This window comes from Sapajus apella, unplaced genomic scaffold, assembly GCF_009761245.1.
Source record: "Sapajus apella isolate SASKATOON/1434 unplaced genomic scaffold, GSC_monkey_1.0 scaffold3, whole genome shotgun sequence".
NCBI classification, from domain to species: Eukaryota; Metazoa; Chordata; class Mammalia; order Primates; family Cebidae; genus Sapajus; species Sapajus apella.
The window spans coordinates 28,006,112-28,033,724 of NW_022436943.1; the positions used below are offsets into that span (position 1 = coordinate 28,006,112).

The following is a 27,613-nucleotide window of genomic DNA, read 5'->3' on the forward strand; positions in this document are numbered from 1 at the left end:
AATCCATGTCTTTGCTACTGTGAATAGTGCTGCAATGACCATACACAGTATGTATCTCTATGGTAGAGCATTTGTATTCATTCTTTTGGTTATATACCCAACGATGATATTGCTGGGTCAAATGGTAATCCTGTTTTAGTTTCTTTGAGGAATTGTCACACTGCTTTACACAGTAGCTGAAGTAATTTACAGTCCCACCAACAGTGCATAAGTGTTTCTTTTTCTTAGCAACATTGTTAGCATCTGTTACTTTTTGACTTTTTAATAATAGCTATTCTGACTGGTGTGAGATAGTATCACATTGTGGTTTTGATTTGCATTTATTTTTCTAATGATTAGTAATGTTGAGCATTTTTTCATATGCTTGTTGGCCACATGTATGTCTTGTTTGGAGAAGTTTCTGTTCATGTCTTTTGCCCACTTTTTAAATGGAGTTGTTTGGTCTTTGCTTGTAAATTTGTGAAAATTTTTTATAGATGCTGGGTATTAGACCTTTGTTGGATGTATAGTTTGATTTTCTCTCATTCTGTAGGTTGTCTGTTTACTCTGTTGATAATATCTTTTGCTGTGCAGAACCTTTTTAAGTTCTATTTGCCAATGTTTGTTTTTGTTGCAATTGCTGTTGGCATCTTCATCATGAAATCTTTGCTAGGTACTGTATCCACAATAGCATTTCCTAGATTATCTTCCAGAGTTTTTATAGTTTTAGGTTTTACATTTGAGTCTTTAATCCCTCTTTAGTTTCTGTTCGGATATGGTTCAAGGAAAGGGTCCAGCTTCAATTTTCTTCAAACACTAGTCAGATTATCCTGGCAGTATTTATTAAATAGGGAGTCCTTTATTGCTTTTGTCAGCCTTGTCCAAGATTAGATGGTTGTAGGTGTGTGGAATTCTCTCTGTTCCACTGGTCTATGTGTCTTTGTAACTTTACCATGCTGTTTGGTTACAGTAGCCTTGTATAGCTTGAAGTTGGGTAATTTGTTGCTTTCAGATTTGATCTTTCTGCTTAGGATTGCCTTGGCTATTTCTGCTCTTTTTTGTTTCCATATGAATTTTAAAATAGTTTTTTTTTTTTCTAATTCTGTGAAGTATGTCATTGAGAGTTTAATAGGAATAGCAGTGAATCTATAACTTGCTTTGGGTAGTGCAGCCATTTTAATGATACTGATTCTTCCCATCCATGAATGTGGAATGTCTTTCTATTTGTTTATGTCATCTTTAATTTCTTTGAGTGGGTTTTGTAATTCTCATTGTAGAGATCTTTCACTTCCTTGTTTAGCTGTATTCCTAGGTATTTTTTTCATTTTGTGGCAGTTGTGAATGGGACTGCATTCTTTTTTTTTTTTTTTTTTTTTATTTGAGACGGAGCTTCGCTCTTGTTACCCAGGCTGGAGTGCAATGGCGTGATCTCGACTCACCGCAACCTCCCACTCCTGGGTTCAGGCAATTCTCCTGCCTCAGCCTCCTGAGTAGCTGGGATTACAGGCACGTGCCACCATGCCCAGCTAATTTTTTGTATTTTTAGTAGAGACGGGGTTTCACCATGTTGACCAGGATGGTCTCGATCTCTTGACCTCGTGATCCACCCGCCTCGGCCTCCCAAAGTGCTGGGATTACAGGCGTGAGCCACCGCGCCCGGCCCGGGACTGCATTCTTAATTTGGCTCTCTGGTTGGACATTGTTGATGTATAGGAATGCCACTGGATTTTGTATGTTTAGTTTGTGTTCTGAAACATTGTTGAAGTTGTTTGTCAGACCCAGGTGTTTTTGGGGATAGAGTAAGAGGTTTTCTAGCTACAGTACTATGTCATATGCACAGAGGGATAATTTGACTTTCTATCTTCTTACTTGGATGTCTTTTATTTCTTTCTCATGTCTCATTGCTCTGGCCAGGACTTCCAATACTACTTGAATGGGAGTGGTAATAGAGAGCATCCCTGTTTTATTTTGGTTTTCAAGGAGAATACCTCCAGCTTTTTCCATTCAGTATGATGTTGGCTGTGGGTTTGTCATAGATGGTTCTTATTATTTTGAGGTGTGTTCCTTTAATGCCTACTTTATTGCAGGCTTTTAACATGAAGGGATGTTGAATTTTATCAAAACCGTTCCTGCATCTATTGCGATATTCATGTTCTTTTTGTTTATAGTCCTATTTATGTGATGAATCATATTGATTGATTTGCATTTGTTTAGCCAGCCTTGCATCCCAGGGATAAAACCAACTTGATTGTGGTGGAGTAGCTTTTGGATGTGCTGCTGGATTTGATTTGCCAACATTTTATTGAAGATTTTTGTATCTATGTTCAACAAAGATATTGGCTGGATTTTTTTTTGTCATGTGTCTGCCAGGTTTTTGTATCAGGATAATGCTAGCCTCATATAATGAGCTGGGGAGGAGTTCCTTCTCAATTTTCAGGAATAATTTCAATAGGAATGGTATCAGCTCTTCTGTATACATCTGGTAGACATCAGGCATGAATCCATCGGTCTGGACTTCTTTTAGTTGGTAGGCTTTTATTACTGATTCAGTTTTTGAACTCACTATTGATCTGTTCAGGGATTCAGTTTCTTCCTGGTTCAGTCCTGGGAGAATTTTAGGAATTTATCCATTTCTTCTAGATTTTAGGAATTTATCCATTTCTTCTAGATTTTCTAATTTGTGTTCATAGAGGTGTTTGTAGTAGTAGTCTCTGAGGGTTTTTTTTCTTTTTTTGTATTTCTATGGGGTCAGTGGTCATGTCTCCTTTGTCATTTCTAATTGCGTTTATTTCATTCCCCTGGTTTTTAACTTTTTCTTATTTCTCTTTATGTCTTATTATACTCTCTATGTCTTGATAGATTATTGTTGTGATTATTATTTTGATTGCTTAATCATTTAGTCTTTCTACCTGAGTAGTTTAGATAGAGTTACAGTGTTTTAATATTTTATGTTTTTCTGAGTGTGTAGTGAGTTTTGTACATTCAGATGATTTCTTCTTGCTCATTAACATTATTTTTTTTCAGATTCAAGAATACCCTTTAGCATTTCTTGTAGGATAGGTCTAGTGTTGATATATCCCTCAGCCTTTGTTCGTGTTGGAAAGTGTTTTTTTTTTTTTCCCAGATATTCTATTTTAGGGTAAAAATTTTTTCCTTTAGCTATTTAAATATGTCATGGCCTGTGAGAAGTCTGCCATCAGACATATTGGAGCTACATTGTATGTTATTTGTTGCTTTTTTTTTTTTTTTTTTTTTTTTTTTTTTACTGCTTTTAGGATCCTTTCTTTATCCTTGAGCTGTGGGAGTTTGGCTATTAAATGCCTTGACATAGTCATTTTTGGGTTAATTCTGCTTTGTGTTCTATAAGCTTCTTATACTTGAATGTTGGTATCTTTCTCTAGGTTTAGGTAGTTCTCTGATATTATCCCTTTCAATAAACTTTCTATCTGTATCTCTTTCTCTATCTCTTCTTTAAGGCCAGTGATTCTTGGATTTGTCCTTTTCAGTCTATTTTCTAGATCTTGTAGGCATACTTCATTGTTTTTTATTTTTTCTTTTGTCTTCTCTGATCTTGTGTTTTCAAATAGCGTGTCTTCAAGGTCAGTAATTCTCTCTTCTGCCTGATCAATTCTGCTATGAAGAAACTCTAATGCATTCTTCATCATGTCAGTTGCATTTTTTTAACTCTTGAATTTCTGCTTATTCTAATTATTTTAACCTCTTTGTTAAATTTATTCTGATATAATTTTGAATTCCTTCTCTGTGTTATCTTGAATTTCTTTGAGTTTTTAAAAAATGGCTATGTTGAATTCTCTGCCTGAAATGTCACGGGTCTCTCTTTTTTTCAGGATTGGGTCCTGGTGCCTTATTTACTTTGTTTGGTGAGGGTCATGCTTTTCTGGATGGTTTTGATGCTTATCTGTTGGTGTCTGGGCATTGAAGAGTTAGGTATTTATTGTAGTCTTCATAGTCTGGGCTTGTTTCTGCTTGTCTTTCTTGAGAAGGTGTTTCAGGTAATTGAATGGACATGGGCCTCAGGCCCAATACCACTCTGGTTCTTGCAGACTCATACAGGTACCACCTTGGTGGTCTTATATAACATCTGGGAGAATTCTCTGGATACTAGACAAACTCTTGTTCTTTTACCTTACTTTCTTCCAAACAAATGGAGTCCCTCTCTGCGCTGAGCCTCCTGGAACTGGGGTTGTGTTGATACAAGCACTCTGTGGCTACCACCACTGAGATGGCATTGGGTCAGACCTGAAGCCAGCAGAGCATTGGTTCTTGCTCAAGTCCCACACTAACTGCTACCTGGTTACTACCTATGTGTACCCAAGGCCCTGAGGCTCTACAATTAGCAGATGGTGAAAGCAGACAGGTTTGGGTCCTTCTTCAGGGTGGTGAGTTTTCCCAGGTCCTGGTTGAGTCCCGAGATACTTTCTGGGAGCTAGGGATTGGAGTCAAAAATCTTAGAAATTTGTCTGATGTTGTATTCTACTGTGACTAAGGTGAAACTTAAATTACAATATAAATTCCTTTTCACTCTCCCCTCTCCTTTCTACAGGTAGAGGAGTGTCTCTCTGTGGGCACCACCAGCCCTAGCCCACTGAGGTGATGGTGGGGATTCTGTCACGTCATCGCTGATGTTCGCTTAAAGACCAAGGGCTCTTCCATAAGATTGTGGTGAATGCTTCCAGGTGTCAGAATCATGCTTCAGTGCAGTGGGCTCCCCTCTGGCCTAGGGAAGGTACAGAAATGCTCTCCAAGAGCCTAAGCCTGGGCTACGGGACCCTAAGAGTTTGCTTATTGCTCTACCCCACTGTGGCTGGACTGGTGCCTAAGATTTAAGACATAGTCTCCTTTAGTTCTTCCTCTGATTTTATCAAACAGAAGTATTTCATTGTAGCCACTGCAGCTGGGAATGTCCTGGATTGCAACTGTAGTCAGTGCATCTCAGAACCCATGGCCCATGGTGTACTACCTGGGTATCGCTGCTAGTTATTCAGGGCCCAAGGGGTCTTTAAGAGTCAGCAGGTGATTAATCCTGGCAAAACTAGTACTGGGTTCCTCCTTCAAGACAGGAGGTTCCCTCATGGTTTGGGTGTGTCTAGAAATGTCTCTAGGGTCAGGAATGGGGGCCTCATGACTCTTCGCAGTGCCCTAACCTGATCTGGCTGAGCAGGTAGGTATCCAATATTCAAAACAAATTTCTTTATACATTTCTCTCTCTGCCTATTAAGCCGCAGGAGGGAAACCCTTTCATTACTGTGAGCTCCACTGTTGGATGTTCAGGAAGGCATTGTGCAAGCACCACTTTAGCCACTCTGGCTGATGTCTCCCTAGGTCATGTGCCCCCCTAGTCCTCTGGCTCTGAGCCTATCCCAACACTAGAAGTCACCTAGGAATTGCAGGCCTTGTGTCCTAGACTGCCTTTTCAGTTTATTTAGAATCCAGAGCCATGTCTGCCTGCGGTGGTAAGTCTTGCCAAGAAACTTGAGTGCAGACCACTGGGATGGGCAAGTTCCCCCTGGCTAGGTCTGGTCCAGTTGCTTCCTCCATGCCTGGGCACTGGCTGAGCCTAGCACAACTTTGCTCTCCACCATGGCAGGGCAATACTGAGATCTATGTAATGTTCCCCAGTCACTATGCTCTCCCTTTCCCAAGTGCACACACTCCGTGCTGCATGGCCTTTGCTAGTGCATTGGAGAAGTATGGCATTGGCAATTTAAGACTGTCTCTTTGACCCTTCTCATGCTCCTTTTAATGATATGAGGTTAAAGCCAGGTACTGTGATTGCTCATTAGATTTTTGGTTCTTGAGATAGTGCTTTTCCGTGTGCAGATAATTATTGGAATTTGGTGTTCATGGAGGGTAACGAATGGTGTAGTTTTCTATTCTGCCATCTTGCTCCGCCTTCCTCCAGAGCTTGTATAATCAAATCCTGGTGATTACAGCAACTCTCCTTTCTACTCAAGTTTCCAGAACTAATCTATATAATGAGAGTTCTCATCAGAAAGCAGTATATCTTAGTGTTATCTTTCTGCCTCCATAAAAAGATTCCATATTATGCTTGTAACAGATGTAGAAGTCCCATGAAATTAACAGCTGGATCATATCTCTATTAATACATGTTTCAGGATAATGCTGTTAAGGACATTACCTAATATGATGTTCACTGCCCTTTATATAAAGACTTTTGTGGCACATTTCTAACAGATACTAAACTTTTGACTTTATAGCTGAATTGGCATTTATTGGAGAAATTTCTATCTCATTACGTTTTGTTTCACATCCATTGCTAATTAGCTCTTATCTTTTAAATATGTTTATATTATGTTATTTGCTCTTATTGGCTAATAATTAGCATAATAAAGGTCTTTTTAAAACATACCTTTTAATTCTCTAAAATTGACTGCATAATTGGGACATAAAACAATCCTCAGCAAATGTAAAAGAAATGAAATAATATCAAGCACACTCACAGACTACAACGCAATTAAAATAGAAGCTGAGATTATGAAAATTGCCTAAAACCTACATGGAAATTTGAAAACATGCTCCTGAATGACTTTTGGGTAAATAATGAAATTAAGACAGAAATCAGGAAAATTTTTGAAAATAATGAGAACAAAGAAACAACTTACCAGAGTCCCTGAGACACAGCTAAGACAGTGTTCAGAGGGAAATTCATAGCACTAAATGGCCACATGAAAAAGTTAGAAAGGTCTCAAAAACCTAATTTCAAAACTGAAAGAATTAGAGAAGTAAGGACAAATCAACTCCAAAGCTAGCAGAAGAAGAGAAATAACAAAAATAAGAGCTGAAGATGAGAAATAACAAAAATCAGAACTGAATTGAAGGAAAGCAAGACACAAAAAAAATCATTCAAAAGATCAACAAATTCAGGAATTGATTTTTTGAATAAACTAACAAAGTAGATAGGCCATTAGCTGTACTGATGAAGAAAAGAGAGAATATCCAAATAAACACAATTAGAAATGATGAAGGAATGTTACTACTGACCCCACAGAAATAAAAACAGCCATCAGAAACTACTACAAACACCTCTATGCACACAAACTAGAAAACTCAGAAGAAATGGACAATTTCCTGGACACATACACCCTTCTAAGACTGAGCCAGGAAGAAACTGATTCCCTGAACAGACCAATAATGAGCTCCAAAATTGAATCAGTAATAAATAGCCTGAAACCAAACAACATCCAATACCTGATGTATTCACAGCCAAATTCTACCAGATGTCCAAAACAGATGTACTACCATTCCTACAGAAACTGTTTGAAAAAATCAAGGATGTAGAACACCTCCCAACTCGTTCTGTGAGGCCAGCATCAACTTGATACCAAAACCTGGAAGAGACAAAAGAAAAAAGGAAAACATCAGGTAAAAATTGTTGATGAACATTGATGTAAAAATCAACAAAATACTTGCAAACTGAATCCAGCAGCACAACAGAAAGCTAATCCATCATGATCAGTTGGGCTTCATCCCTGGGATGCAAGTTTGTTTCAACACATAAAAAGAAATCTGCTGGGTGCAGTGGCTCATGCCTGTAATCCCAGCACTTTGGGAGGCCAAGGTGGGTGGATCACCTGAGGTCAGGAGTTCAAGACCAGCCTGACCAACATGGAGAAACCCCATCTCTACTAAAAATACAAAAATAGCTGGGTGTGGTGATGTGTGCCTATAATCCCAGCTACTTGAGAGGCTGAGGCAGAAGAATCGCTTGAACCCAGGAGGTGGAGGTTGCGGTGAGCAGAGATCACGCCATTGCACTCCAGCCTGGGCAACAGGAGCAAAACTCTGTCTCAAAATAAGTAAATAACTAAATAAACCAATATATGTGATTCATTACATAAGCTGAACTGGAGACAAAAAACACATGATTGTCTCAGTTGATGCAGAAAAGACTTTTGATAAAATTCAACATTTTTTCATTTTACAAACTGATTAAACTAGGAAATGAAGGAACACACCTCAAAATAATAAGAGCCACCTGTGACAAACCCACAGCCAACATTATACTGAATGGACAATAGCTGTAAGCATTCCCTTTGAAAACTGACACAAGGCAAGGATGCCCTCTCTCACTACTTCCATTCAACATAGTTTTGGAAGTCCTAGCCAGGGCAATCAGGCAAGAGAAGGAAATAAAGGGCATCCAGATAGGAAGAGAGGAAGTCAAATTATCTCTATTTGCAGATGACATGATTCTATATATATATATGTAGAAAACCCCATAGTCTTGGCCCAAAAGCTCCTTTAGCTGATAAACAACTTTAACAAAGTTGCAGGATGCAAATCATTGTTAAAACAACAACAACAACAACAACACTGGTATTCTATACACCAACAACAACCAAATCGAGATCCCAATCAGAAAGGCAACCCCATTCACAATTGCCACACAAAAAATAAAATACCTAGGAATACAGCTAACCAGGGAAATAAAAGAGCTCTACAATGAGAATTACAAAACTCTGCTCAAAGAAATCAGAGAAGACAAAAACAAATGGAAAAACATCCCATGCTTATGGATAGGAAGAATCAGTATCATTAATATGGCTATACTGCCCAAAGCAATTTATAAATTCAGTGCTATTCAAACTACCAATGATATTCTTCACAGAACTAGAAAAATCTATGTTAAAATTCATATGAACCCAAAAAGCCCAAATAGCCAAGGCGATACTAAGTAAAAAGAACAAAGCTGGTGGCATCACATTACCTGACTTCAAACTATCCTAGAAGGCTACAGTAACCAACCAGCATGTTGCTGATATGAAAAGAGGCACATAGGCCAATGGAACAGAATAGAGATCCCAGAAATAAGACCACACAGTTATAACCATCTGATCTTTGACAAAACTGACAAAAACAAGCAATGAGGAAAAGAATCCCCATTCAATAAATGGTGCTGGGTTAACTGGCTAGCCATATGCAGAAGATTGAAGCTGAACTTCTTCCTCATGCCATACCCAAAATTCAGCTGAAGATGGTTTAAAGGCTTAAATGTAAAACCCAAAACTATAAAAACCCTGAAAGACAACCTAGGCAATACCGTTCTGGACATAGAAATAGGGGAAGATTTCATGACAGAGACACCAAAAGCAATCTCAAAAAAGCAAAAATTGACATATGATCTAATTAAACTGAAGAGCTTCTGCACAGCAAAAGAAACTAGCAACAGAGTAAACAGACAACATACAGAATAGGAGAAAATATTTGCAAACTATGTATCTGACAAAGGTCTAATATTCAGCATCTACAAGGAACTTAAACAAATTTATAAGAGAAAAACATACAAACCTATTAAAAAGTGGGCAAAGAACATGATCAGACACTTCTCAAAAGAAGATATATATGTGGTCAACAGGCATATGAAAAAAATTCAGTATCAGCGATCATTAGAGAAATGCAAATCAAAACCATGATGAGATACATCTCACGCCAGTCAGAATGGCTATTATTGAAAAGTAAAAAAATAAACAGATGCTGGCAGGGTTATGGGGAAAATGGAACACTTTATAAAGTGTTGGTTGGAGTGTAAATTGGTTCAACCATTGTGGAAAGCAATATGGCGATTCCTCAAAGAGCTAATAGCAGAAATACCATTTGACCCAGCAATCCCATAGGAATATAAATCATTCCACTATAAAGACACATGTATGCAAATGTTCATTGCAGCATTGTTCACAATGACAAAGACATGAAATCAAACTGAATACTTATTAGTGACTGACTAGATAAACAAAATGTGGTACACATACTCCACAGATAATTATGTATCCACGAAAAATAATAAGATTATATCTTTTGCAGGAACATGGATGGAGCTTGAGGCTATCATAGCAGCAAAGTAACACAGGAACAGAAAACCAAATACCACATATTTTCATTTATAAGAGGGAGATAAATTATAACTTAAGAACACAAAGAAGGAACAACAGACACTAGGGTCTACTTGAGTGGGGATGGAAGCAGAAAAGATAACTGTTTTAAAAACCCTCAGGAAATGAGTTGGAGAAGAATACAGTGCAGCATGTGATGAATTTTTAAATTGGCAGTACAGTCCATGTATGTTGGAAAAGACACTGGAATAGGGACAGGACAAAAAGAAGTTTCCTGAAGCTGGAGAGACCCAGACTGTTCCAAAAAAGGCAGAATCTAGTAGAATGAGAGAAAGGGAATTATTCTGTGAGATGATTTGCAAGACTATATTAACTATGACTTTTGTTTGTCTATCCTATCTCCCACCCCTCTTCTTCTCATTCCTTTAGAAAAACTATTCCCTGGCTACATGTTTCCTTAGGGACCACTCAATGGTAGTATCCTGCCATCTTCACAAAGATGAGTACTTGACCTAGATCATTCAGTTCACATGTATCAGCTTCCCTGCTGGGGGACTACTTTAATAATGAACACATGACACAAGTGGAGCAAATGAGTTTTCTCTGAAGGTAATGTAAGGACACTGGGAGACAAACCTATTTTCACTCATGGTTGCTAAGCTTGAGAATTTGGTTCAAGGATATTGCCACCCAACTTGACTACCAAATAGAGGGAATTTATCTGTAAAACAGACAGAGAGGCAAAAAGATAGAGAGAGAAAAGTTGCCTGAATGACAATGTTTGAACTTCTAGATCCAGGTGTGCCTGAAGCCAATCCACTTCTGGATATGTTCCCCTGTTAACATGAGTCAATAACTTCTCTTATTGCTGAAAAAAAAGAAAAAAAGAAAAAACCAAAAAACAATATGGAAAACAGTGAGTTCTTGAAAAGAAAAAAAGCTCTCAACAAGAGAATGAAAACCAAGAAATACAGCAAGAAATATATGGAGTATCTTAGTAAAATTTATTATTGTCTGTTTTGTAAAAACTGTCTATTTGGGAAAAAAAGCAAAGTTGTATTTTTTAAAAACTCAGCCAAAATTCTAGATGATATCAATTGCTGTTGAGGGAGAGTAGTTGTACACCAAATTATCTTGAAAATATATTTAAATATTGTCTTATTAGAGAAATTATGTAGATATTAACATATTTAAGAAGAGATGTAAATAAATATTTGAGTCTTAGATTAAGAAAAAATATTCTAAACAAAATCAAAATCTAACTTTTAAGCAGCGAAAAAAAATCTTCTCCATTCAAGATTTGTAAACAGTGGGGAAGAAAAGAAAGAGCAGTAAAATAAATCAGAACTACAAAAAGGAGGCATGAGAAGAAAACAGATCACATAGAAAAAGACATCTATTCTCTATGTAAATATGAACATAAATGAAATAACACAGAACAAAGATCAACCAGTTTATCACTTCCTTTGCCTCTACCATCAGTACTCAAAGCTACCATGACTACTGTTTGCCCACAGGATTCTCCTTTTAATCTGTATTTTGGCTACTTTAGTTTTATAACAGTTCCTAGAAAAGGCCATGTATTTTTCTGCTGCAAGATATATGTACATATCTGGAAATATGCAAAGGCAAAATATGAACATTTATATGAAACAAAGACATAATTTTCTGTATAATGCCAAATATTTTAACATTTATATGCTTCTATAAATGGACTTATTTTTGTATTTTACTCAAAACAAACAGACTAGTGTTTTAGAAACACTAAACTGTACCTTTAGAAACATTAAACACTAAACTCTTGCTCCTAAACTCTAGCTGTCACCACTCTTGCCTGTCAGAATGAGCCACTATACTTGTGAATAATAAGATACCATTTGTCAAACTGTTGGCCAATAAAGTGATTGTCAGTGAATGCTGAAATGTTTTCCATATTAAAAGTAGTCAATAAATATTACAATAATCAATTTAGGCTGTATATGTGGCAACTTTTCAAGTTAATTTGGTTTTTCTTCACTGCCAGATGATATTTGCTTAGAGAATACAAGCTTAATTTTTTTCTAAGTTAAACATATATATGACAATAAACCCATAATGAAAACTCAATACCAAATTACTTTAATTCTTGTTTGATATGAATATGAACAACTAAATGTTGACTGCATCATTTAAAAACTATAATTAAAAAAAGTATTTTCCCAAATTTCTATGACTACTTACTCAGGTTTATCATTATTAGTTTGGGGTGAAAACCTGTTTTTTAACCATTATCTGAGGGAAAAATGACAGCAACCAATAAATGTAAACAGCTGAAATTCCAGAACATTAATTTTGTGTAAGATAGCTGAGTGCAAAGATAATGGGCACAGGAGAATTTCGACAGACATAGTCCCTATTCTTAGTTACATTATTTGGTATTTATGCAATTATCAACAACTTACTTTATTTCGTTGAGTTTCTGTTTATAATTAATAAAATTGTGATAATACCAGATAAAGGATATTAAATGGATTAAATAAGATATATAGAAAGTGCCTGGCATATAGTGATTTCTCAATAAATAAGAATACCATTTTCAAAACTAAATTTTCTTTTCAAAATTAAAAAATATATATCCTTTTAAGTATTTACTGTGAACATATTATCCTAAGGGAGAAGAATAGGTAGATAGAACAAAGATGTGGGAAGGAAACTTTTCACTGCATACTTTTTGTAACTTTTAAACTATGTGACTATATTATATATTTGAAACTAAATAAATGAAATTTAAATAAAAATAATGAAAGAGTAAATTGAAAAATATAGTCAAATAAATATTGCTCATGAAGTCTTAATAATTTTTTGTGAGTCCCCTGAAAGTAAGGATTATGTCTTATTTTTCTCTGGGATCCCAAAATTTTTGAACAATGCTTGTCACATAGTAATATTCCAAAACATCAGAAGGAATGGATGTAGGAGAAATTATTGTATTTTTGAGACATCTATGTACAGTTTAATCATATATGTGTGGTAGCAAAAATAAGACTGAAATTAACTCTCTATTTTTTCTAAGTATCTAAGTTATATAATAGAATATGAGTACAGCAACTTAATTTACTGGGCTATTAGGGTAACCAAAAATAATTGGTTCCCAAATGACATATTTAATGCTCATATATATATATATATATATATATAAAATCCAAAAATATTGTAATTTGCCACAGCATCATTTAAAAAATTATGAATTTCTAGAGATTTGTAGTGAAAAGTACATTTCTAAAAAACATAAAAATTATTCACAAAGAATGAGGTTATTACATTCCATGCTCATGGATAGGAAGAATCAATATCATGAAAATGGCCATACTGCCCAAAGTAATTTGTAGATTCAGTACTATCCCCATCAAACTACCATTGACTTTCTTCACAGAATTACAAAAAAACTACTTTAAATATCATATAAAACCAAAAAAGAGCCTGTATAGCCAAGACAATCCTGAGCAAAAAGAACAAAGCTGGAGGCATCACTCTACCTGACTTCAAACTATACTACAAGGTTATAGTAACCAAAACAGCATGGTACTGGTACCAAAACAGATATATAGACTAATGGAACAGAACAGAGGCCTCAGAAATAACACCACACGTCTATAACCATCTGATCTTTGACAAACCTGGCAAAAACAAGCAATGGGGAAAGAATTCCCCATTTATTTAATAAATGGTATTGGGAAAACAGCTAACCATATGCAGAAAGCTGAAACTTCCTTACACCTTATACAAAAGTTAACTCAAGATGGATTAAAGACTTAAACGTAAGACCTATAACCTTAAAAACCCTAGGAGAAAACCTAGGTGATACTATTCAGAACATAGGCATGGTCAAAGACTTCATGACTAATACACCAAAAGCAATGGCAGCAAAAGCCAAAATAAACAAATGGGATCTAATCAAACTAAAGAGCTTCTGCACAGCAAAAGAAACTATCATCAGAGTGAACAGGCAACTAATAGAATGGGAGAAAAATTTTGCAATCTATTCATCTGACAAAGGGCTAATATCCAGAATCTACAAAGAATTTAAACAAATTTACAAGAAAAAGCAACCCCATCAAAAAGTGGGCAAAGTGTATGAACAGACACTTCTCAAAAGAAGACATTTATGCAGCCAACAAACATGAAAAAATGCTCATCATCACTGGTCATTATAGAAATGCAAATAAAAACCACAATGAGATACCATCTCATGCCAGTTAGAATGGTGATCATTAAAAAGTCAGGAAACAACAGATGCTAGAGAGGATGTGGAGAAATAGCAATGCTTTTACACTGTTGGCGGAATTGTAACTTAGTTCAACCATGTGAAAGACAGTGTGGCCATTCGTCAAGGATCTAGAAGTAGAAATACCATTTGATCCAGCAATCTCATTACTGGGTGTATACCCAAAGGATTAGAAGTAATTCTACTATAAAGACACATGCACATGTATGTTTACTGTGGCACTGTTCACAATAGCAAAGACTTGGAATCAAAGTCCTCAAGAAAAGGGATTTGCAATTAGCACCACCTCTTCAACAAGGGTGCTATGATTCAGTATATCTACCTTATTTGATAACCTTGTATGCTCTCCTATCTTCTCTTCCCTGCTACCAAATGGAGCATCAGCCACAGGCAGTTGGCTAAACAGCCAGGGAAACTGCTGTAGTCACTGAGGCATTTGCACATGTCTAAAACAGTTTATATTCTTTTATGATAAAATTACTCAAAACATAAAGGAAGTAGCAATAATAAATCATGCTGGCATAGCACAGATTATTTATTCTGAACAGGATGGCTGACAAAGGATCCTGCTGTCACAACATATGAGAGCACTTAAAATAATGAGAATTTCTGAAACAACTTGAAAAGAGTAAAGAAAGACACTAACTGTCTCTGTTTTATCCATGAGACAATCTCAAAGAAAATGAGGGTGATGACAGATTTGATCTGACATATTGAAGGTTAATAAAAAAGCAACATAATCTCTCAATATGATTTTGCCAGTTTTTATATGGAAGAGTATGGGCTTCCAAGTCAAGCAGACTGAGGTTTTATTCTGGCCCTAACATTCACATCTAGCAAGTTATTTAACCATTTTATTACCCATTTGTAAAAATGGGGACTACAATAGCTACCTCATAGAATGGTAGTTAGGATTAAGTAAAATAATAAGTGAAAATGCAGAACATATATTATTGCTATATAAAATTTTTTATGTTTGAAATATTTCCTAATTATAAAAATATGTAGTACGTGTGACAAATAATTGGCTCTCAATAAATGTTGAATCATTTCCTTGGTACAGACATAAAAATTAAACTAGAGTTCCTCAAGTTTAAAAAAAAAGGAAGGACTAGAGGTCATCTAGTATCAAGCTCAGACCTCTACCTCTAGGCAGATCTATCACATTAAATAAATATCCTCTGATGACCTTCAGCACAAGGATACAAGAGAGATTTTTCTCAATGCCAAAGAGAAATGAAATGTAAAAGGGAAAAAATGATCAATTAAATCCAGAATAGACTAAGTTAATGTTAATTGTAAAAAGAGACTGACTTCTAAGGATCTCTCTAGTTTAAATGGCTAAAAGCTACAAAGCCATAGTAAGCAAAACCCACAAACAAAACCCATTATGATAGTTAATTTGATGTGTCAACTTGACTGGCCAAGGGGTTCCCAGATTAAACATTATATTGAGGTATGTCTCTGAATTTGTTTCCAGATGAGATTAGCATTTGAAAGGGGGAACTCAGTAAAGCGAATTGCCCTCCCCAATGTGTGTTGCATTATGCAATCATCTGAGGGCTTGAACAAAATAAAAGACAGAAGAAGGAGGAATTCTCCCCACTTGCTGACTGCCTGCTTGCTTAAGCTAGGACATCTCATCTCATCTTCTCAGGCCGTCAGCCTGAGATCTTTATCATCAGCTCCGCTAGTTGTCAGGCCTTCTGACTCTGACTGAGTCACACCACTGATTTCCTAGCTTGCAAATGGCAGACTGTGGAACTTCTCAGCCTCCATAATCATGTGAGCCAATTCCTCATAATGACTCTCCCTTTATATATATGATAAGGTTTATTATAAGAATTTCTTTTGCTTACTGTCACCGTGAAATTCTTAAGGGAATAATCTAACCTTGCTACACATGTGTAGATATAGAATATTAATAGTGGATATCATTTGCCTGTGGGATTTTATTCTATTTAATAGACAAACATTTTTATATAATGACTTACTATGTATCAGGCACTTTTCTAAGTATTTATAAATATTAATTCATTCAGTCCTCTTAACTCTATATGGTAGGGACTCTTATTATTCTCAGTTTAAAAGATAAGTTCTATGTGTAGTTTTGATCTTTATACATATCTGTATTTTCTAATTTTAACCAATGAACATTTATACCTACATGCATACATACACAAACACAAATAAATAAAATGGTGCACAGAAAATACTAAGCCCTTTTTTGGCAGAAAAATATGGAAGGGTAAAGGAAATAAAGGAAATATGTAAAAATAGCATTTTTACTTTTTAAATAGAATTAGTTTATATCTTGTCAGATTCTTTAAGTTATGTTTCTTACTTAAACTGGCTATCTTTCTTGTTCATCCTGCTACTAACTCCTGCAGTGTTTTTAGGAGGCAGGAGATTGGATATGTAAAAGGCTGGGGTAGGGGTGTTTGTTTATTTTGCAGTATGACGCAACCTTCTAATTACAAAGCAAAGTTGTCCATCAACAACATTTTTTAAGCACCTACTATATCAGGCACAAAGTCAAGGCACTTAAGGAGTACTGAGTAAGATACATACTAAGACTCAAAGTATCCTGCCCACAATAAGTTCACCTTCTGTTTCAAGAGCTGCATTTTAGAACAGAGCACTAAGAAGGTAGAAATAAAAAATAGATTTCATAATAGAACATTTTTACTTTTGTTTTTTTATTCATACAGTAGCATAAAATCAAGGATAGGATTCTTTACATTACCTAACACAGTAACTTAAAGTTTATAAAATGCTTTCCCATATGTTAATTTGTTTAGTCCTCACAAAAACATTTAACGGGAGAGTTATTTCTAATGATAAAGCCTATTTAACATAGTATGAACTAAAGCTTGAATAGTTTGAATGACATCTCGAGATCACAGTGATAAAGGGTACAGTGATGAAAAGAAGCAACGTGAGTGAAAATTATCTATGTTAATTCAGTAAACATTTAACAGATATTTATTGAATGAATGCACGCAGGTCTGACAGTTATAGTTGTACATCAATGAACTATATAGATTGTATTCCTGCTGGCTTTGTAACATTATTCTGCTTTTACAATAGATAGGTGCATACATGCATGAGTACATTTTATATAATACATATAAAATATAGACATACATTTATTGTGTGTGCGTGCGTGTGTGTGTGTGTGTGTGTGTGTGTGGGTGTATGTATGTATACTAGTAAATTGTTCATATATTTATCTTTCTCGATAGGGTATGAGCTCCTTGAGAATAGGGCACATATTTCATTGATCTTTATGACCCCAAAGCCTAACACAATACCTGCCACATAATAAATACATGATAAATGTCTGTTACATGAATGAGTGAATTACAAATTTCTCTACATTTTAACACTTTAGATGGTACATTATCTGAAAAACATAGGGACACAGTTTAAATATATTTGTCAACTCTTATGAGAATTTTTCTTTTAGATATTTGTATTAAGAGAATTGTTGAATGTTGGAAACCTGAGTTTTGATTCATAGATTGAAAATATTCAGTTCTTAATAAAGCATGATTACAAAGCTGGCAACCTCTTCTGTTACCAACTAATTATAGTCATTCTTTACTGCCAGCTTTTCTTTGATGTGTGTAAAAAATGAATAGGCAGTCATTGAAGAAGCAGTATACTAGCAGCAACCAAGAAAGAAAAGAGTAATAATAATAACAAAATATTCCAGACTAACTGCAAAAATATGAACATCAGCAAACAATTATTACAACAATGTAATATGGCACACAACGTAAAAACTACAAACAAGTTAAATTATTCCAAACAGCTGTTTCACATAAAAATGATACAACCAAATGTTTTCCAGTAATACATATATTAATCTAATAACATTAAAAAATATTGATGTCTTTTAGCAGTTCGTCAAGAAAGTAAAAAGAGGGCATCAGTTTTACAATGGAGAACCACTGACTTCTCACGCTAAAACATAATGATTGTCAATCCAAAATAGTAATCAGTTAAGATCATTTTGTTTGGTGTAGAAAAAATCATCATTTATACCTTTTTTCATCCTTTAAATTTAGATAAAGCATACTTTAGGTGCTTTTAATTTATGTTAATCTAGTGTTTTTCAAGACCTAAATGTGCCTACTTCTTTGTATAACTGGGTGCTGAATTTATAACTCTCTTCATGGTGTCTGGCTCTTCAAAGTTACTGAAAGACTGCATGCATACTGATTAGACCGCTAACAGTTTCACAATCCAGAGCTACTTATAATTAATTCTTTATACTTGATATAATATTAGCAAATTAGGTACTTTGTATAAGGCATTGGGGAAAATAAACAGGTGAAGAAACAAAAGATTAAGAGAACAAGAAAGAAACTATGGCTGGTTCCAGACAAGTTGGGTATGCAGACTTCACTTTATATTCTCTGATAATTACAATTTTAAAGCTCCAGGCAATATTCAAAAAGCAACTAATAGAAGATATTACAAGACAAAGAAAATAAATTGGATTGGATAGGAATTTCAGGACTCAAGACAAAACCCCCGGGAGTGAGATTCCTGAGTTATTTATTTATTTATTTATTTTGAGACAGAGATTCACCCTTGTTGCCCAGGCTTGAGTACGATGACTCAATCTTGGCTCGCCCCAGCCTCCGCCTCCTGGGTTCAAGCGATTTTCCTGCCTTAGCCTCCTGAGTAGCTGAGATTACAGGCATGCCCCACCATGCTCGGCTAATTTTGTATTTTTAGTAGAGATGGGGTTTCATCATGTTGGTCAGGCTGGTCTCAAACTCCCGACCTCAGGTGATCTGCCCGCCTTGGCCTCTCAAAGTGCTAGGATTATAGACGTGAGCCACTGCGCCCAGCCCCTGGGGTTGGTTGGTTGGTTTTTCCCTCTCTATATCCCAACATGGGCACTAAAGAGACCCACAACTCAAAACCATAAACAGACACATACTGTAAAAAAAAAAAATAAAAAAGAGGTCCCAAGAAAAGCCTGCTGTCTCTAGCCAAAGGACCAGAAAAAGGACAGCCAGCAGAACAAAACCATTCTGATTATACTTGCCTGCTCCAGGAAAACAGCATGAAAAAATATAGACTCCTTCCCCTCCCCGCTGAGCACTACAGCTACACAGATTGTGAGCAGAGCTCTGTCCACCAACTCTGTCTCCACAGCCTGAAAAACAAAGCAGCACCTTCTCCATACCTGGGGGATTGTGGCAAGATACCTTTTATCCTTGTCGTGCAATAGTGAGAAAGGCCCCTGTTCCCAAATGCAGGCTCTCAGCAGAAACTATACTGCATTCTTGCCCTTCAGTAATGAGATAGTTCCCCTTTCCCCCAATTTCCCGGCAACCGGGTACTGCAGCCAACAGATCGTTGACAGAGCCTCTCCTCTATCTCCATGATGCGGTCATGAGGCAGAATACCATATCCTCTCACCTTAGAGAGTTGAAGGAGCGTTACCGAGAGGAGAGTGCTAGAGGAAAGAATTTTTATAATCTGCATATGAAGTCCTGGACAGATTTCTGAGTCAATGATTCATAGATTTGTCCTCTCTGCATAATCATATACTTGGTGGTTTTGTTCATTTGTTTTAATTCTGTATACATTTTTTTTGTCCAACTGTCTTATTTCAGAGAACCAGTCTTCAAGTTCTGAGATTCATTCCTCAAGTTGGTTTACTCTACTTTTAATACTTGTGATTACATTGTGAAATTCTTATATTGAGTTATTCAGCTCTTTCAGACCTATTAGGTTATTTTTTATACTGATTATTTTGTCCTTCAGCTCCTGTATCACTTTCCTGTGATTCTTATTTTCTTTGGATTGGGTTTTGACATCCTCATGAATCTTGGTGATCTTTGGTCCTGTCCATTTTCTGAATTCTATTTCTGTCAATCCAATCAGTTCTGCTTGGTTAAGAACTCTTGTTGGAGAACTGTTGCAGTCATTGGAAGACATAATGACACTCTCTGGCCATTTGAGTTACCAGAGTTCTTGTGTTGGTTCTTTCTCATCTCTGCATGTTGGTGTTTCTTTAACTGCAGTGTAGATCGAGTACAGCCAATAGCCTTCTTTTATAAATGTTTCCACCAGATTGAGGCTTTTTGTATGAGTCCTTATTTGAAGCTGATTTCTTGTCTCTGGTTTCGCAGGGGGAAATGTTAGTGAGGTATTTTTGGTATCAAAGTTTTGAGATGTGATTTAGCAATGACACTTAGGCTTATTTGTCCATTGGTAGACTCTTCATTGTTTGTGTCCCTCCCATATGCTTCCTCACAGTTGCAGCTGTGTTCCCTCTTAGTGCCCTGAAAATGTGGATTCCTCCTGCTTGAGTGCTGGCTATAGTTCGCGACTTGGTACTCCTGGGCTGCCCACTGCAGCTCTGGGGTGATCTTGGTGTTTTTGTTTCTTCCACAGCTTAGAGGAAGTGGAGAAAGGAACTTAGTAGTGTTTGTTGCCAGGGGTTATTTGCTTGACTACTTGGGGGTCTACTCCAGAGATACACACATTCTGGTCAGCAGTCTGTCAGTGCTGTCAGCCCAAGATGGATGGTTTGCACTGTGGGCCCAAGCTCAGGGTTCCTGAAGTTTAACCTTTTCAAGTGGTGGAGCTTAATTCCTCTCCCCTTAAATAGGGACTGAAATTAGTGACTCACTTGCAACCAACAGAGAATAGGAAGGGAACAATTATAACTTTGCAGTGGAGAAACCTGAGAAACACAACTCTTAGTATATAATCAAAATTAACCCCCTGATATGATATGATACCACTATGATATTCTTCCGCAAGCTTCAAAACCCAGTTGAATCAAGGGGAAACATTGAAACAAACCCAAACTGAGGAACATCTATAAAAATTGAAATCAAGGAACACTCTTTTTGTTTTCACAATTTTCACCATTTTTCTTCAAAAATTTCAAAATCATGAAAACAAGGAAAGAGCAAGAAACTGTCTCTGATTGGAAGAGACTAAGGAGACATGACAACTAAATGCACTGTAGTATCCTAGATTGCATCTGGAGAACAAAAAGAATGTCAGTGAAAAATATGGTAAAATTTGAATAAATCCTACAGTTATTTAATAGTATTTTATCAATGCTGTTTTCTTTGTTTTGATAAATACAATGTAATTGTGTAAATTGTTGACTACAGAAACCTATGTGAACAAGATACAGAAACTCTCTGAACCATATTTGCAACTCCTCTAAAAATCTAAAATTATTTCAAATTGAAAAGTTAAAACAAACAAACAAAAATACCCCCAGGGGCCAGGTGCAGTGGCTCACGCCTGTGCCCAGCACTTTGGGAGGCCAAGGTGGGTGGATCACCTGAAGTTGGGAGTTTGAGACCAGCCTGACTAACATGGAGGAGCTCTGTCTCTACTAAAAATACAAAATTAGCTGGGCATGGTGGTGCATGCCTGTAATCCCAGCTACTTGGGAGACTGAGGCAGGAGAATCACTTGAACCCGGGAAGCGGAGGTTGCAGTGAGCCAAGATTGGACCATTGCACTGAAGTGTGGGCAACAAGAGCAAAACCTCATTTCAAAAAAAAAAAAAAAACGTTCCACAAAAAACTCCAGGCCCACATGGCTTCAATGGTGAATTCTATAAAACATTTTAAAAATAAATAACACTTATCTTTCACAAGTACTTATCTTTCATAAAGATTACACTCATCATTCAAAAAATAGAAGAATGCATTTCAACTCAGTTTGTGAAGCCAGCATTATTACTCTGATAACAAAACTAGAAAAAGTAAATTCAAGAAAAGAAAGTTACTAAAGTTACTTATATCTTTAATGAACACTGATACAAAAATTCTTAACACATTGGTGTGAAATTAAACTGTAAATCAGACTCCAAGCACTCCAGACTAGGTGGACTCACTGTGACTAATAGAAGAAATATCCAAACTGAGATTATAGAACAAAGCTGCCATGGTGGAGTGAAAGAAGAGTGTTTACATGTCTTTTGTTCATAAAAAAAGGCAAATGTGGATAAACATCCTAATTTACGCCCATAAACCAGAATGGTTCTCATGACCAAAGCCAAGAAAAACTGGTGAGAAATGATTCATCACTAGCTCTTTAGAAGAAACATCTCATAGAGCCTTCTAGTTTGGGTCTTAGGAAGCCACCCAATCAAGGGCTCAACTATCTTGACCAATCAGAACTAAACAAGCTTAAATCCTTCATTTGCATAAATCTGATTGAGAACTTGGGCGAGAACTTTCCTTATGTGAGCCAAAGATTTCTTTGGTTCTTTAAAGAGCATGCTTTTATTTTTCTTGAAGGCTGTGCCTTTTCAGTTGTTATTACTTAAAATATTTCTCTTGTTCCTTACTTCTCCATCTGCTATTCCCATTACACATATGTTATAGCTTTTATAGTTACCCTTCAGTTCTTGAAATAATTTTCCACCTTTTTCACTCTTGTCTTTTGTTCTTATTCTCAAAGAAATATGTTTTCTAAATAGAATTCAGTGCCACTATAGTTTGCTTGTGATTGAATGTTTATATGACGTTTGATGTTAAAATAACAATCTTTTAAATATTAATCCATTATGTGACTATATTTAAATACTAAATAATGTGATTTTTGTTCTTGCAAATAAGATATTACACTGAATTTTATAAAGAGAATACAGAATTTTTTTGTTAACATAGAAATATATATTTACCAATTATATTTGTTATTGTGACACAAATATGTCTAAGAGTATGCCTTTTATTTATTGCTATGTCTTAAAAAAATGAACACAGTGTAAAAGTGAATTGGTTTGCTATAAAGAGAATTTAATTTGCAGTGTTAAGTATAGCCTTCTAATGAAAGTCTAGGACTTTGCTGACCAGTTTTCATGAAGAATCCTTCTAGCTTTTGCCCATTTAGTATGATATTGACTGTGGCTTTTTCATGTATGGCTCTTATTATTTTGATGTATGTTTCTTCAATACCTAGTTGATTGAGAGTTTTTAACATGAAGGGATGTTGAATTTTATTGTAGGCCATTTCTGTGTCTATTGACACAATTATGTGTTTTTTTGCCTTCAGTCCTGTTTATCATGTGTTTATTTTTGTATATTGAGCCAAACTTTTATCCTGAGAATGAACCCTACTTTATCATGGTGGATAAGCTTTTTGATGTGCTACTGGATTTGGTTTGCCAAATTTTGCATCGATGTTTGACAGTCTTTGCATTGATGTTCATCAAGGACATTGGCCTAAAGTTTTTTTTTGTTGTTGTATCTGTGCCAGGTTTTGGTATCAGTATGATGTTGGCCTCATAGAATGAGTTAGAGGGGAGTCCCTTCTTTTAAATTTTTTGGAATAGTTTCAGTAGAATAGTACCAGCTTTTATTTGTACCTCTGGTAGAATTCAATTGTGAATCTATCTTGTCCTGAGCTTTTTATTTTTGGTTGGTAGGCTATTTATTACTGCCTCAATTTCAGAATTTATTATTGATCTATTAATAGACTCAATTTATTCCCGATTCAGTCTTGGGTGGGTGTATGTGTGCAGACATTTATTCATGTATGTGTCCAGGTGTATGGGTGTATGTGTCCAGGCATTTATTTATTTATTTATTTTTTGAGACAGAATCTCACTCTGTCGCCCAGGCTGGAGTGCAGTGGCACGATCTCAGCTCACTGCAACCTCTGCCTCCCACGTTCAAGCAATTCTCCTCTTCTCAGCCTCCTGAGTAGTTGAGACTACAGGCCTGCACCACCACGCCCGGCTAATTTTTGTATTTTTTTTTTTAAGTAGAAATGGGGTTTCACCATACTGGACAGGCTGGTCTCAAACACTTGACCTCATGATCCACCCACCTCAGCCTTCCAAAGTGCTGGGATTACAAGCGTGAGCTACTGCACCCAGCATTTATTCATTTCTTATAGATTTTCTAGTTTATGTGCATAGAGATATTTGTAGTGTTCTCTGATGGTTGTTTATATTTCTGTGGGGTCAGTGGTGATATCCCTCTTATCATTTCTGGTTATGTTTATAATCATAATCATGATTCTTCTCTTTTCTTTTTTGTTAGCCTATCTAGCAGTCTATTTTATTATTATTTTTTAAAAACCAGCTCCTGGTTTCATTGATTTTTTTGAAGGGTTTTTCATCTTTGTATCACCTTCACTTTAGTTCTGATCTTGGTTATTTCTTGTCTTCTGCTAGCTGTGAAGCTTAGATAACTTGAGATCTTTCTAGCTTTTTGATGTGGACATTTTAATGCTATAAATTTCTCTCTTAACAATGCTTCAGCTGCATCCTAAAGTTTCTGTTACATTGTCTCTTTTCTCTCATTAGTTTCAAATAACTTTCTTATTTTTGTTTTAATTTTATTATTTTCACAGGAGTCATTCAGGAGCCGGTTTTTCAACGTCAATGCAGTTGTGTGTTCTTGAGTGATTTTCTTAATCTTGAGTTCTATTTTGATTGCACTGTGGTCTGAGAAAATGTTTGTTATGATTTCAGTTCTTTTATATTTGCTGATGAATGTTTTACTTCAGATTATGCGATAAATTTTAGAGTAAGTGCCATGTGGCAATGAGAAGAATGTATATTCTACTCTGTTGGTGGAGAGCTCTGTAGGCATCTGTCAGGTCCTCTTGAGTTCAGGTCTTGAATATTTTTGTTAATTATCTGTCTTGATGATCTGTCTCATATTGACAGTGGGGTGTTGAAGTCTCCCACTATTATTGTTTGGGAATCTTAAGTCTTTTTGTATGTTTCTAAGAACTTGCTTTACAAATCTGAGTTCTCCTGTGTTGGGTGCCCATATATTTAGGACAGTTAGCTCTTCTTGTTGAATTGAACACTTTACCATTACATAATACCCTTCTTTGTCTTTTTTGATCTTTGTTGGTTTAAAGTCTGTTTTGTCAGAAACTGGAATTGCAACCACTGTGTTTTCTGTTTTAAATTTGTTTGGTAAATTTTCCTCCATTCTTTTATTTTGAGTCTATATGTGGCTTTGCATGTGAGATGGGTGTCTTGAAGAGAGCATGCCAATGGGTCTTGACTTTTTATCCAGCTTGGCATTTTGTATCTTTTAATTGGGGCATTTAGCTCATTTACATTTAAGGCTAGTATTGTTATTTGTGAATTTGATTCTGTCATCATGATGCTAGCTGGTTATTTTCCATACTTGTTTATGTGGTTGCTTCATAATGTCACTGATCTGTGTACTTCCAGTTTCTTTTTGTAGTGGCTAGTAATTGTTTTTCCTTTCCATATTAAATGCTTTGTTCAGGAGCTCTTGCACAGCAGGCATGGTGCTGGCAAATTCCCTAAGCATTTGATTGTCTGAAAAGCATCCTTTTTCTCCTTCATTTATGAAATTTAGTTTACCCAGATATGCAACTGATGGGCTACTTTTTGTAGGTGACCTGGCCTTTCTATCAGGCTGCCCTTAACATTTTTTCTTTCATTACATATTGCAGAATCTGATTATTATGTATCTTGGGGTTGATCTTTTCATGGAGCGTCTTATTGGGGTTCTCTGCATTTCCTGAATTTGAATGTTGGGCTACCTTTCTCTTTTGGGGGATTCTCCTGGATGATATATTTAAGCATTTTCACAACTTTGTTCCATTCTCCCCATCTCTTTCAGGTACCCTAATCAGTCTTAGGTTTGGTCTTCTTAAATAATATTTTTTGGAGGTTTTGTTCATTCCTTTTTATTCTTTTATTTTTTTCAGTTCTTGTATGCCTGTCTTATTTCAGAAAGATAGTCTTTAAGCTCTGAGATTCTTTTCTCTGCTTGGTCTATTCTGCTATTGATATTTGTGATTGCATTGTGAAGTTTTCATGTTGTGTTTTTCAGATCCATCAGGTTGGTTATGTTTCTCTCTAAACTGGCTGTTCTGGCTATCAGCTTCTGTAGTGTTTTATCATGATACTTAGCTTCTTTGTATTGGGTTAAAACATGCTCCTTTAGCTCAGCAGTTTCTTATTGTCCACCTTCTGAAGCCTACTTCTGTTACTTCAGCCATCTCAGCCTCAGCCAGTTTGTGCTTTTGCTGGAGAGATGCTGTGGTCATTTGAAGGAAAAGAGTCATTCTGGCTTTTGAGTTTTTAGCATTTTTGTGTCGATTCTTTCTTACCTTTATGGGCTTACCTACCTTTGGTCTTTGGGGTTGGTGACCTTTGATTGGGGTTTTCATGGGGTCTTTTTTGTTGACGTTGCTGTTGTTTCCTATTTGTTTTTCTTTTAACAGTGATGGCACTGTTTCATAGGGCTGCTGTGGTTTGCTAGGGGTCCCCTTCAGACTGTAGTTGCTTTCATTTTTTTCCTACCCAGAGTTATCACCAGTGAAGGCTGTGAACCAGCAAAGATGGCAGCCTTCCCCTTTTTCTGGAAGCTTTGTTTCAGTGTGGCACTGACCTTTTGCTGGCCCAAATATGCCTATAGGAGGCGGCTGAGACTCCTGTTGGGAGGTCTCTCCCAATCACGAGGAACAGGATCAGGGATCTGCCCAAAGAAGCAGTCAGGTGGCCTTTTGGTAGAGCAGGTATGCTACGTTCAGAGGTCTCTTCTTCGTCTGGACTGTTTGGATTCTCCAAAGTTGGCAGGCTGGAACAGCTGAGTCTACTGAACTGCAGAGGTAGATAACCCCTGGGAGCTTCATCCCTGGGAGAGATCAATGGTCTGTCTGGAGAATCCTTGCAGGAGTGGCTGAAGCCCCCACAGGAAGGTCTTGCCAAGTGAGGAGGAAGGAATCAGGTTCTGCTTAAGAAGCAGTCTGGCCATGATGTGTCAAGGTAGCTATGCTGTGCTGAGGAACACATCCACACTGCTTGTGTTCTTCATCCACACTGCTCATATTCTTCAAAGCTGGCAGGCTGAAATGACCGAGTCTACAGAACTGCAGAGATGGTTGTCACCAATCCCCCTGGGAACTCAGTCCTGACTCAGGCAGACTACAGCCTGCTGCTGCCGGATCCAACCAGGTGGGTCCCAACTTGTAAGGTGCCATGGAAGTTGTACCCACAGAACGAAGCCACTTTGCTCCCTGGAGTCAGCCTCTTTCCTAGGGACATTTACGGATGGATCTCTTGCCTTGCTGCAGATTCCAGGGCCCGGGTATGCAAAACTCCTGGGTCTCTGTGTGTGTCTAAGCAGTTGCTCTGCTTAAACTTCACATAACTCAGTGTATTGGACCCAAGGCCCTGGTGATGTGGGATCACAAGGGATCTCCTGATCCATGGGTTACAAAGATCTGTGGGAGAAGCATGGTTTCCTGAGCAGGGTCACACAATCATTGACTGCTTCTCTTGGCTGGGGGTGGGGATTCTCTTGGCTCCCTGCTGCTCCCAGGTGGGCTATCGCCCTACTCTGCTTCTCTTTGTTCTCTGAGGGTCAAGTTGTTTGCTTAGTCAGTTTCAGTGTAAGAACCCAGATATTTCAGTTGAAGGTGCTGAATTCACTTGCTCCTTTTATTCCTCTTGATGAGTGCTTTGGACTGCAGCTGCTTTCAATTGGCTGTC

The 27,613-nt window shown here is 36.7% G+C and overlaps 1 protein-coding gene and 1 long non-coding RNA gene across 40 annotated transcripts in view; one reads left to right on the top strand and one right to left on the bottom strand.

Moving 5' to 3' along the window:
• Positions 1-27,613, top strand: part of RIMS2 (regulating synaptic membrane exocytosis 2) — a 692,961-nt gene that overhangs the window by 87,713 nt on the left and 577,635 nt on the right. The window lies entirely within an intron of this gene.
• On the bottom strand, positions 13,149-23,242 carry LOC116528808. Its single transcript, XR_004259215.1, has 3 exons — positions 23,076-23,242; positions 16,869-16,873; positions 13,149-13,159 (listed from the first exon to the last, which is right to left on the bottom strand). It is a non-coding gene; the product is annotated as an uncharacterized LOC116528808 (long non-coding RNA).